Here is a 10,860-nt window from a genome sequence, read left to right as displayed (position 1 = left end):
GTGGGAGTTATCCATGGAGGGGAATCTGAGGATAGATCGGAATCCGGTGATGAGACCGTCGTTTATTCCAGCGAAGAGTCATCGACCGGAGAGACCGAGTCGTTATATCAGTTACAAGATGGCCGGATTGGGGGCTGTTCCGATGGCGATAGTATTCCGGACCCCTCTGATCTGCCAAACCGGGTTGCGATCTTGATGGCCAGTACGGAACCGGTGCTCAACTCTTCGACCACAGCGGCAATGATTTCTGGATCGGCAGCGGCAGCAACGGCCGGGGCAACAGGCCCTGTGCGACCGCCAGCTCAGGTTCTGTTTGATTTGTTTGACGCATTGGCAACGCTTATAGCGGAGGTTAACCCGGCAGATCAAGATGTGCCCAGTGAGGAAATCGCGATAGTGAAAGATCAGATCACCCAGGCCAAAGCGGACTTAGCAGCTGAGGATACCAGGATAGCCGCGGAGCGGGCCGCTTTGGATGCACAAGCTTACCGTATCATGCTGGACCAGAGTGCGTCAAACAAAGTCCTGAAGAGGAGGCACCGATCTCGCTTGCCGCCGATTTATGACGCTAGAGATCTCTTTAACACCCCAGGAGCAGGAACCAGTAATCCGCCGGTGGTAAACCGGGCGGAGGCACCTGGAGCAGGGGCGTCGGTTCAGCCACGTTCGGCGGATCCGCCTCGTCAGAACAACGCTGTGATACCACATGTCCCCATGCCGCCGGGTCATTACTCTAACCCGATGGACAACATTGTCGCTGCCGCTTCACGGCTGGCGGCCATCCCGATCGAAGGCGATTCTCCGGCGGCGGTCGAGACGCGCCAGGTTAAGGAGCTGCTTCAGACAGCTTTGGCTCAACAGGAGGCTTATTCGTACAGTCGCGATAGGATTCATTCCACTCCCCGTCCAAGCCGGAGCTACAGCAGACGTATGGATGAACCGGCAGTGTCAAGCAATGTGCGGAACCGTGATCCGCCCCGTGGCAATAACCCGGCGGGTGGTGCTGGTGATGCTCAAGAGGTGGTGGACCGGGCTCGGGCACGCAGAGAGGCTGAGTTAGCGGCGCAGCATGAAGCCCGTCAGCTTACTCCGGTTCGTCCAACCACATTAGTGGAACCAGGAGTTACCTCTAGTTCCTTGGGAGTACCATGTCTTGTCCCAGCGTTGCGCAATGTGCGCCTGCCCAAAGATTTCAAGGGCCCATGCAAGGTGCCGAATTACACCGCCGATTTATCCCCTGAAACATGGGTCGAAAGCTATGAGATGGCCATGGAGATGCTGGACGTGGATGATGCGGCATGTGCGAAGTACTTCACCATGATGCTAGAAGGAACGGCCCGCACTTGGCTAAAGATCTTACCGGCTAATTCTATCAGGTCATGGGCCGAGTTGAGAGCCCGGTTTATTCAGAATTTCAAGGATACATGCAAGCAGCCCATGTCAATTGTGGACTTAGCTGCCTGTGTCTAGGAGGAAGGAGAGTCAACAACCCGTTGGGTGCGCCGGGTTTCGGAGATTTTGCACTCATCGGACCGCATTAACGCTGACACCGCAGTTTTAACATTGGAAGGCAATTGCCGGTTTGAACCCCTGAAGTTGAAGTTGGGACGGCTCAAACGTCATTGTAATGATATGGGAACCCTCATGGCTGCACTAGTGAAGTATGCCGACTCTGATAGTACCAAGGATCCCGAGTCTGATGATGATAAGACAGGGAAGGGAAAGAAGAGCGGCAACACCAAGGGGCAGCACCCCAACCCGGCGAGTCATGGAAACGGTGGCAAGCGTAAAGCGGACCACGGTTTATACTTTGTGGCTAACACTAGTACACACGACAAGGGCCAGCGGCGTAAGGGTAAACCGCCCCGGCGCAATGGAATGCCAAATCCCAATCCGGACCGTTTGTCGTATCTGTTGAACCAGCCCTGTCCAAAGCATGGGACGAAGGAGGAACCATCCACACACCTCTGGAAAGATTGTTACATCATGCAAGAGTTCAAAAATTCTGACTCTTTCCGGTATGATCATGGATCAGGAGGCGGTTCAGGCTCTGGCTCTCACGGGCCGGGTTATGGCGGAGGAAATTCCGGTTCAGGATTCCATGGCAATCAGGGTGGACATAACAATCAAGGTAATCAAGGTAATCAAAGTGGCTATAATCATCAGGGCAATCAGCAGCAGCAGCAGTCGGGTTACCAGAGCAACCCAAAGCAGTTGAATAGCGGACAGTACCATGTCTTCACCACTAGCCTCGACAAGCACGATCAGAAGCTTCATAAAAGGGCGGTGAATGCCGTTGAACCGGCCGTGCCCCTTTATTTGCGCTGGTCCGAGCAGCCGATTGTGTGGAGTAGAGAAGATCATCCACCCCGGGTTGACAATCCGGGTCATCTGGCTCTGGTGGTGGCACCTCAGGTGGGAGGTTATAAGTTCACTAAGGTACTCATGGATGGAGGGAGTAGCATCAATATCCTTTATTATGAAACTTTCCACCGCATGGGGCTAACAGATAAAAATCTTAAACCGTCCAATACGGTGTTTCATGGTGTGGTGCCTGGTAAGTCGGCATATCCTGTTGGTAAGATAGCTCTGGAGGTGGCTTTTGGAGATGAGCATGACTCAAGATCAGAAACCTTGACCTTTGAGGTGGTGAAAATCAGCAGCCCGTATCATGCCCTATTTGGACGGCCAGCTTATGCTAAGTTTATGGCACGGCCTTGTTATGTCTATCTACAACTCAAGATGCCGGGTCACAAAGGAACTATAACCGTGCATGGGAGCCGCAAGATTGCTCTGGAGTGTGAAGAAGGTGATGCGGCTTATGCTGAGTCGGTTTTGCAACAGAAGAGTTGAAGTTTTACAAGGACAATGTTGATCCGGCAGATATGACCTCGTTGAAGAAACCAACCACAGAGCATGATCCGGCCCTGAAGTTTAAATCGGCTGATGAGACTAAGCTTGTTGACTTCGTAGCTGGCGATTCGTCCAAGCAGTTCAGCATCAGCGCTAACTTAGATCCAAAATAGGAAGGCACGCTCATCGAGTTCATCCGTGAGAATCGGGACATCTTTGCATGGAAGCCTTCTGACATGCCAGGTGTACCAAGAGAACTCGCTGAGCACACTCTCAATGTTGATCCTAAGTATAAACCGGTCAAGCAGTTTCTCCGCCGGTTCAATGAAGAAAGGTGCAAAGCTATTGGAGAAGAAGTAGCCAGGCTCTTGGTGGCTGGATTTATCGTTGAAGTATTCCATCCTGAGTGGTTGGCTAATCCGGTGCTGGTCCTCAAGAAGAATGGCACTTGGCGTATGTGTGTGGACTACACAGATCTCAACAAAGCTTGTCCAGCAGATCCTTTTGCCCTTCCCCGTATTGATCAAATTATTGATGCTACGGCGGGTTGCGAGCGTTTAAGCTTTTGGGATGCATACTCTGGTTATCATAAGATCAAAATGGCAGTTAAGGACCAGGAGAAGACATCCTTTATAACTCCCTTTGGATCCTTCTGCTATGTGTCCATGCACTTTGGGCTCAAGAGTGCCCAGGCGACTTATCAAAGGTGTGTGCAGAATTGTCTGCATAAACAGATCGGCCGCAATGTTCACGCCTATGTGGATGATATTGTGGTAAAATCAAGGAAGAAGGAAACATTGATTGATGACTTGAAGGAAACCTTTGATAACCTGCGGGTTTATAAAATAATGCTTAATCCGGCCAAGTGTGTCTTTGGTGTACCTCCAGGAAAACTCTTGGGCTTTTTGGTATCTAACAGGGGCATTGAAGCTAATCCGGAAAATATCAAAGCCATCACCTCTTTGACTAAACCGAAGTGTATCAATGATGTTCAACGCCTGGCAGGCCGGATTGCCGCGTTGAGCCGGTTTCTCAGTCGCCTTGGCGAGAAGGCCATCCCTTTGTATCAGATGCTGAAGAAAACGGATAACTTCGTCTGGAGTGATGCCGCTAATGAAGCATTTGAGAACTTAAAGCGGCAGCTAGCTAATCCGCCGATTCTCGCTGCTCCGGTTGATGAAGAACCATTGCTGCTATATGTGGCAGCTAATGCTCGGGCTGTTAGTGTGGCTATTGTGGTAGAGCGCAAAGAGGCAGGAAAGGAATATCCGGTTCAGCGGCCGGTTTACTATATCAGTGAGGTACTTATTGAGTCCAAGCAGAGGTACCCACATTGGCAAAAATTGGTGTATGGGGTTTTCATGGCAATCCGGAAATTGAAGCAGTATTTCCAAGGTCATCCCATCACGGTGGTCAGCTCTGCTCCTTTGGGAGATATAATCCAGAACAGGGAAGCAACCGGCCGGATTGCTAAGTGGGCTATTGAGCTCGGGCCTCACGGGTTGAAATACATGCCCCGAACGACGATCAAATCTTAGGCACTTGTGGATTTCATCAATGATTGGACAGAGTTACAAGCGCCAGAAGAGAAGCCGGATCATACTTATTGGACTATTCATTTTGATGGGTCCAGGCAATTGGAGGGCTCGGGGGCTGGAGTCGTATTAACTTCCCCACGAGGTGATAAGTTTTGTTATGTTCTCCGTTTAATGTTCCCGTGCACTAACAATGTAGCTGAATATGAGGCTTTACTCCATGATCTTCGGATGGCTAAGGAGATGAACTTAAGCCGAGTTAAGTGCTTCGGTGACTCGGATCTAGTGGCTCAACAAGTGTCCGGCACTTGGGATTCCAAGGACCCACTCATGGCGGCATATTGTCGTGAGGTGGATATTGTTGCAGGTCACTTTAAAGGTTATTAGGTTGATCATGTGGACCGGCGAAGGAATGAAGCGGCGGACGCTTTAAGCCGCCTGGGTTCCCAATGTAAACCGGTTCCACCTAATGTCTTCTTGGATGTTTTGCATAATCCGTCCGTCAAGCTCCCTGGTGAAGAGGATTTGGCTGTTCCTAATCCGGAGGCCGAATTGGTGGCAGCTCTACATGTTATCCCGGATTGGACGGTTCCATATTTGGCGTATATAAACCGGGGCGAGTTACCAGAAGATGAAACTTTGGCCAGGCAGATAACCCAGCGGTCCAAGTCCATGACTGTTATCAATGGAGAGTTACATTGTTGCAGTGTGACAGGGGCGTTTCAACGCTGTGTGTCTCCTGAGGAAGGCCGTGAAATTTTGTGTGAGATACACGAAGGGGATTGTGGTCATCATGCTGGTTCAAAATCGTTGGTGGCCAAGGCGTTTCGTCACGGTTTCTATTGGTTGACAGCTCATGTTGATGCCGAGGACTTGGTCAAAAGATGTGATGGTTGTCAGAAATTCTCAAGGCGCGCTCATGTACCGGCTCAAGAATTGAGGATGATTCCAACCGCCTGGCCGTTTGCAACTTGGGGGCTGGATATGGTTGGGCCTTTCAAGAGGTCCAAGGATAAAAGACCCACCTTTTGGTGGCGGTTGATAAGTTCACGAAGTGGGTGGAGGCAGAGCCAGTTAGTAAGTGTGACGCGGCCATGGTGGTTCAATTCATCAAAAAGGTGATCTTCCGGTTTGGCTTTCCACACAACATTATAACAGACAATGGTACCAATCTGTCAAAGGGTGCCATGAAGGAGTTCTGTCAACGTGAGCACATCCGGCTTGACGTGTCATCAGTGGCTCACCCCCAGTCCAATGGTCAAGCAGAGAGGGCCAATCAAGAAATCTTGAGAGGCATCAAATCTCGGCTTATGGTTCCTTTGCAACGGACGCCGGGTTGTTGGGTTGAGGAGCTACCTTCTGTGTTATGGAGCATCAATACCACGCCCAACAGATCAACAGGATACACACCATTCTTCATGATTTATGGAGCGGAAGCAGTTCTTCCTAGTGACATCCGTCATGACTCGCCTCGTGTAGCGGCATATGTTGAAGCGGACAACGAGAAGGCACGGCAGGAAGCTCTTGACATGTTAGATGAAGAACGTGACATAGCAGCATCCCGTTCGGCGATTTATCAGCAAGATCTGCGTCGTTATCACAGCCGCCGGGTTAGAACCAGAACCTTTCAAGAAGGCGATTTGGTGCTTTGGCTCATCCAGGATCAGACGGATATGCACAAGCTATCCCCCCCTTGGGAAGGACCCTTTGTGGTCAGCAAGAATCTACACAACGGGTCATACTACCTAATCGATGTTCGAGAGCGCAAAGACTCACGTAAATCGGAGGAGGAGACCAACCGGTCATGGAATATTGCTCATCTTCGGCCTTACTATACTTGAGCTATAGGCTCTACTTATGTACATATTATGACAATGTATATATTATGATCAATACAATAAACCGGAACCTCAGCTAAGGCGGGGTATCTGTTGTTTTTCTTACATCATGTGTGGTTACATGGAGCTTGGAAAACGGCATCCGGTTTACCCCTTGATTTGGCTTCTCAAAGCTTCATATTAGATCACTTGGGGGCTTGGTCGTATCCGAACCATAGCTACACCTCTTGATCGGCGCAATGCCACATCATCACTTGGGGGCTTGGTCGTATCCGAACCATAGCCACGCCTCTTGATCGGCGCAATGCCACAGCATCACATGGGGGCTTGGTCGTATCCGAACCATAGCCACGCCTCTTGATCGGCGTAATGCCACAGCATCACTTGGGGGCTTGGTCGAACCCGAACCATAGCAACACCTCTTGATCAAATTTGGGGCCTGGCAGCCCGTGAAAATCCTCGACTACAGCGGTTTTATTTGCCTTTTGCTAAGTTTCTTTTTCTTTTGCTAATATTGGTGATGTTTTCAAACCGGTGTTTATCAACCCGGTTAGGCTGTCAACTACAAGTTGTCAGTACATGATCAAGTTATAATCAGGAGACTATCAGCCCGGTCTGGTTTTGACTCATAGTCACCAGTATGGAATAATCCGGTGTTTATCACAACCTGGAACGGTTTTATTGTAAACCGGCATTATATAACAGAAGATACTTTTACTCAGGATTAGGGTTATTACCCTCATTACAAGGTTGGTCAGCCAACACTATGCCTAAAGATCACAGGTATCATATATTTCCATATTTGGTTATCTTTTGCAACCTTGGTTATAAACCTTGGTCCTATATATAGTTGGGTATCATGACCCGCCCGGTGGTAAACCGCCAGGGCGCTTTAAGCTTCTTATCTGTAGGAACAGCTTGAATAAATACCTATGGATTATGAACATCATATCATAAGCATGGCGGATTAACACGCATCAGTTGCAGATAAATATGCACGAAGGCATAACAGACCAAGTGTTTTAACTCGCCTATTACAAGGCGTTTTCAGTGCCCAAAGGAGTAATTGTCTCAATAAGCATTACATCAAAAGAAAAACTAAACAGGCCCCCGGATTATGATTGCTTATCAGCTTGACCTGGCGGCTGCGGATCATCTTGCACCGGTTCATCTTCTTCGTCCCAATCCAGCGGCTGGAAGTCAACAGTTGCCCAGTCGATCCCAGTTAAAGCTTGGAACACAGCTTCGTCGCTTATAAGGGTGGACGGTTCAATATCAGGAGCATAAGTGTGCTTACGGATTGGAGGGATCAAGTTTTGAGCCTCAGGAGCTGGTGCAGCAACCCGCTTGTTATTGATATCATAACTCGCCTGATAATGTGAAAGATCAGCTTCTTCAGCAAGTTGACAAGCCAGTGGACATACTTCCCGGTTTATGGCGCGGAGATCTTCAGTGCAAAATTCTGATCTGTCTTCTTTCAAGCTTGGGTAGCCTTTAGCCACGTCTGTCGGGTCAAGATCAGGCACCCATGCTTTTGCCCGGGTTAGCGCGGTCAGAGCGCCAGCCCTTGCAGCAGACCTCTTTAGCTCTTCTACCCGGGCAGGCAGCATAGATAGCCTGTCTAAGGTATCTTTGGTTAACGTCGGGGGCGGCTTATTGTGAGAAGCGGTGCAGATAATTCGTTGAGCGCCGGTATACAGTTGTTCTATCAGCGTATAGGCAGCCTTCAGCTTCTTCTGAACATCAGAGCCCAGATGACTAATGCGAGTTCCTGCATCATTGCAAACATCAGTAAACCGGCAACGCATGGGAAAATATGTTGACAGTATTAAGGACAAGATGCTTACCAAACACAGCAGCGGTCATCGCATGTACTTGCCGCTTTACCCCAGTCAGCTCGTCTACCACCGGTTTGAGAGCTGCTTCTGCATCTTCAGCTCTTTTCCGCAAAGCGGATTTCTCTGTGTTCCAATCCGCCCGCTCCTTGGCAAAGCTTTCCTTTAGCTTTTCCATAGTGGCTAAGGCGCTTGTCAGCTCATCTTTTGCTTTGGAAGTTTCGGCCTGTTGGGACTTGATGTTCTCTTGCAGGTCAGCGGTTTGGCTTTCCTTCTTGCACAGTTCAGCCTATAAAGAGACAGATACATAATGAGTTGACAGTACATATTTGAAGTACCAAGCACATAACAAGTTATGCCCTTAGTACTTGGGGGCTAATGCATATTTGCTTTTACTCAGAAATTTTTACAAGTCCCAAGCACAATACAAGTATTAAGCTTGGCACTTGGGGGATAATGTGTGTTTGCTCAAAAAACTGTTGATATGGGAATTCTTCTACAGTCCCGGTTCATTTTTATAAAGTTAAACCGGCCCTTGGGGACTATACCGGCGAAAGAGCAGCATGGCAAATTTTAAGGAACCGGTTCATCTTAACAAGGTAATCCGGTCCCTGGAGGCTAAGTATGCAAAGTTAAGTTATGACAAAAGTCCCGGTTTAGATTGGTATCATAGACCGTCACTTGGGGGCTACTAGGAGTTGATAAACTGCAATTGGACAAAGGAGAAAAACAGTAGTTACCTCATATCGCTCCTTCATCAAGTTTACCAAACTAGCTTCATAGTCACGGCTGGTATACAGACGGTTCAAGAAGCCAGAGTGAATATCCTTGAACATTGAGGTGGGCGAAGCTTGATAACTCGGCATTCCATTTGCTTTTGCCGATAGCAGAGAGATCATCCTTGGCAGTATGCTTTGACAAAGCTATAGGATTGCCAGGAGTGGTGTGGCCAGTGCCAGTAATCATAACGTCATCATCTTGTTCATCAGCAGCTTTCGCCAGAGTTGGCGGTTTATCAGTGTCCTTAGCTGGACTGACCGGTTTGTCACCAGTTCGGACAGGGCTGGCTGGCCAGTCTGCATGACTTGTAGTATCAACTTGCACTTGTTCATCAAGGAAATCATGGTCTTGAAGCAGCGGATCATGAAGCATGGCGTCAGCGTCGGTTTCTTCCAGTCTGGAGTTGTTTCCGGTTCAGCAGCTACATTATCATCAGCCGGTTTGTTCAACCGAGCTTTCTTGCTGGGTCTTGGCTTGGCGTTGCGAAAAGATAGACATAAGGATCAGTATAGTATGAAAAGATAACATATCAAGAATAAAGACATGTGCATAACTCACCCAGGAACTGTTTTGAGGGGTGGAAGCTGTGTGGCCGAGGACTTGCCAGAGGATGAGTGAGAAGTACCCTGATAATTTGAATCAGACGGGTTAAGAGGCTGGCGAAAACAACCTGCTTTTGGGCATGAAGTATCAATGGGATAAGAGACCTCTGATCGGCGTTTCCGAACCGGACTGTTCGGTAAACCGGTGGAGGTAACTACCTGGCCGCTGTGCCGGGTTGTACGGCGAGCTTCGTGCTGCTGCATCTTCAAAAGAAAGTTTGGGTCCAAGTAAGCAAGAGGGTGAGAAAATTTTACTTTCCGGTTTGCTTGACGGATTTTTGATGTTGGCAGAGGATCTGAATCGGAGGAAAGAATAGCTACCTCTACGTCCTCAGCGTGACTGCCTTCAGCGTCGTCCTGATAATAATCATTGTCAATGAGATGTATGAAAAATGAACCAAGAGAGTCAAGTTCTACCTCTGGTTCCGGATTACGCACATCGTCATCATCTGGTAGATCGGAGGATGCAGTGGTCCTTCTCTTGGCAAGTTTCTTAACAACCTTGGTCTTTGGACGAACTGGCTTGACCAGTTTGTCTTGCGGCTTTGCCGGTTTGTCTTGTGATGGTTTCTTGTTCCAGAACGAATCATCACCCTGTCAGAAAATAATCACACTTTCAGAGAATATTTGGACAGAAGCAAATTCAGATACAAAGGATTGTATGATTCTTACAGCTGGTGGTTTGTTGAAGGTGCAGAAAGGGAGTAGTCCGGTTTGGGCACAGAAGGCCTTCGGTTCGTTCAGTATTTCCTTTACAGCCTCAGTGACTTCTTCGTCTGTAAGCTGAATATCAATGTGCCGCTGAGCATCCTTCAAACTCCCCGTGTACTCACACATCAAACCGTGGCGCCGGCTTAAGGGCAGAATGCTCCAGCTTATCCAGCAACGAGCAAGATTAACTCCTGTCAAACCGTTCGCCATGAAGGCTCTAAGCTTTGATAATTGGGGAGCATAGTTGGCCCGTTCTCTTGCTGTCAACCTCTGAGGAAAAGGATGTGTGTTGCTAAGGCGTTCAGGGCGGTAACCCGGCAAAGGATTCTCATCAGATGGAGATGTATCCATGCAGTAAAACCAAGTCTGGTTCCACTCTTTGGGATGACTGTGGAGTTTGGGATGAGGGAAGGTGACTTCCTTCCTTTTCTGAACCGCCATTCCACCCAGTTCCGTATTGGGTCCATCTGAGAACTCTGTGCGACGGTTTAGGTGAAAGAAATCCCGAAACAGTTCGACTGAAGGTTCCTCTTGCAGGTAAACCTCACAAAAGACTTGGAAGTGGCAGATGTTGGTTACAGAGTTAGGAGCAATGTCTTGAGGGCGCAATTGAAAACTAGCCAGTACATCCTGAAATGTTTTTGAAGCGGGAGGGCTAAAACCTCGTCCGAGATGATCAGCAAAAACGACTACCTCTCCGTCCTTG

Source organism: Triticum aestivum, chromosome 7D (genome assembly GCF_018294505.1).
Source record: "Triticum aestivum cultivar Chinese Spring chromosome 7D, IWGSC CS RefSeq v2.1, whole genome shotgun sequence".
Lineage (NCBI taxonomy): Eukaryota > Viridiplantae > Streptophyta > Magnoliopsida > Poales > Poaceae > Triticum > Triticum aestivum.
This window is presented reverse-complemented; position numbering follows the sequence as displayed.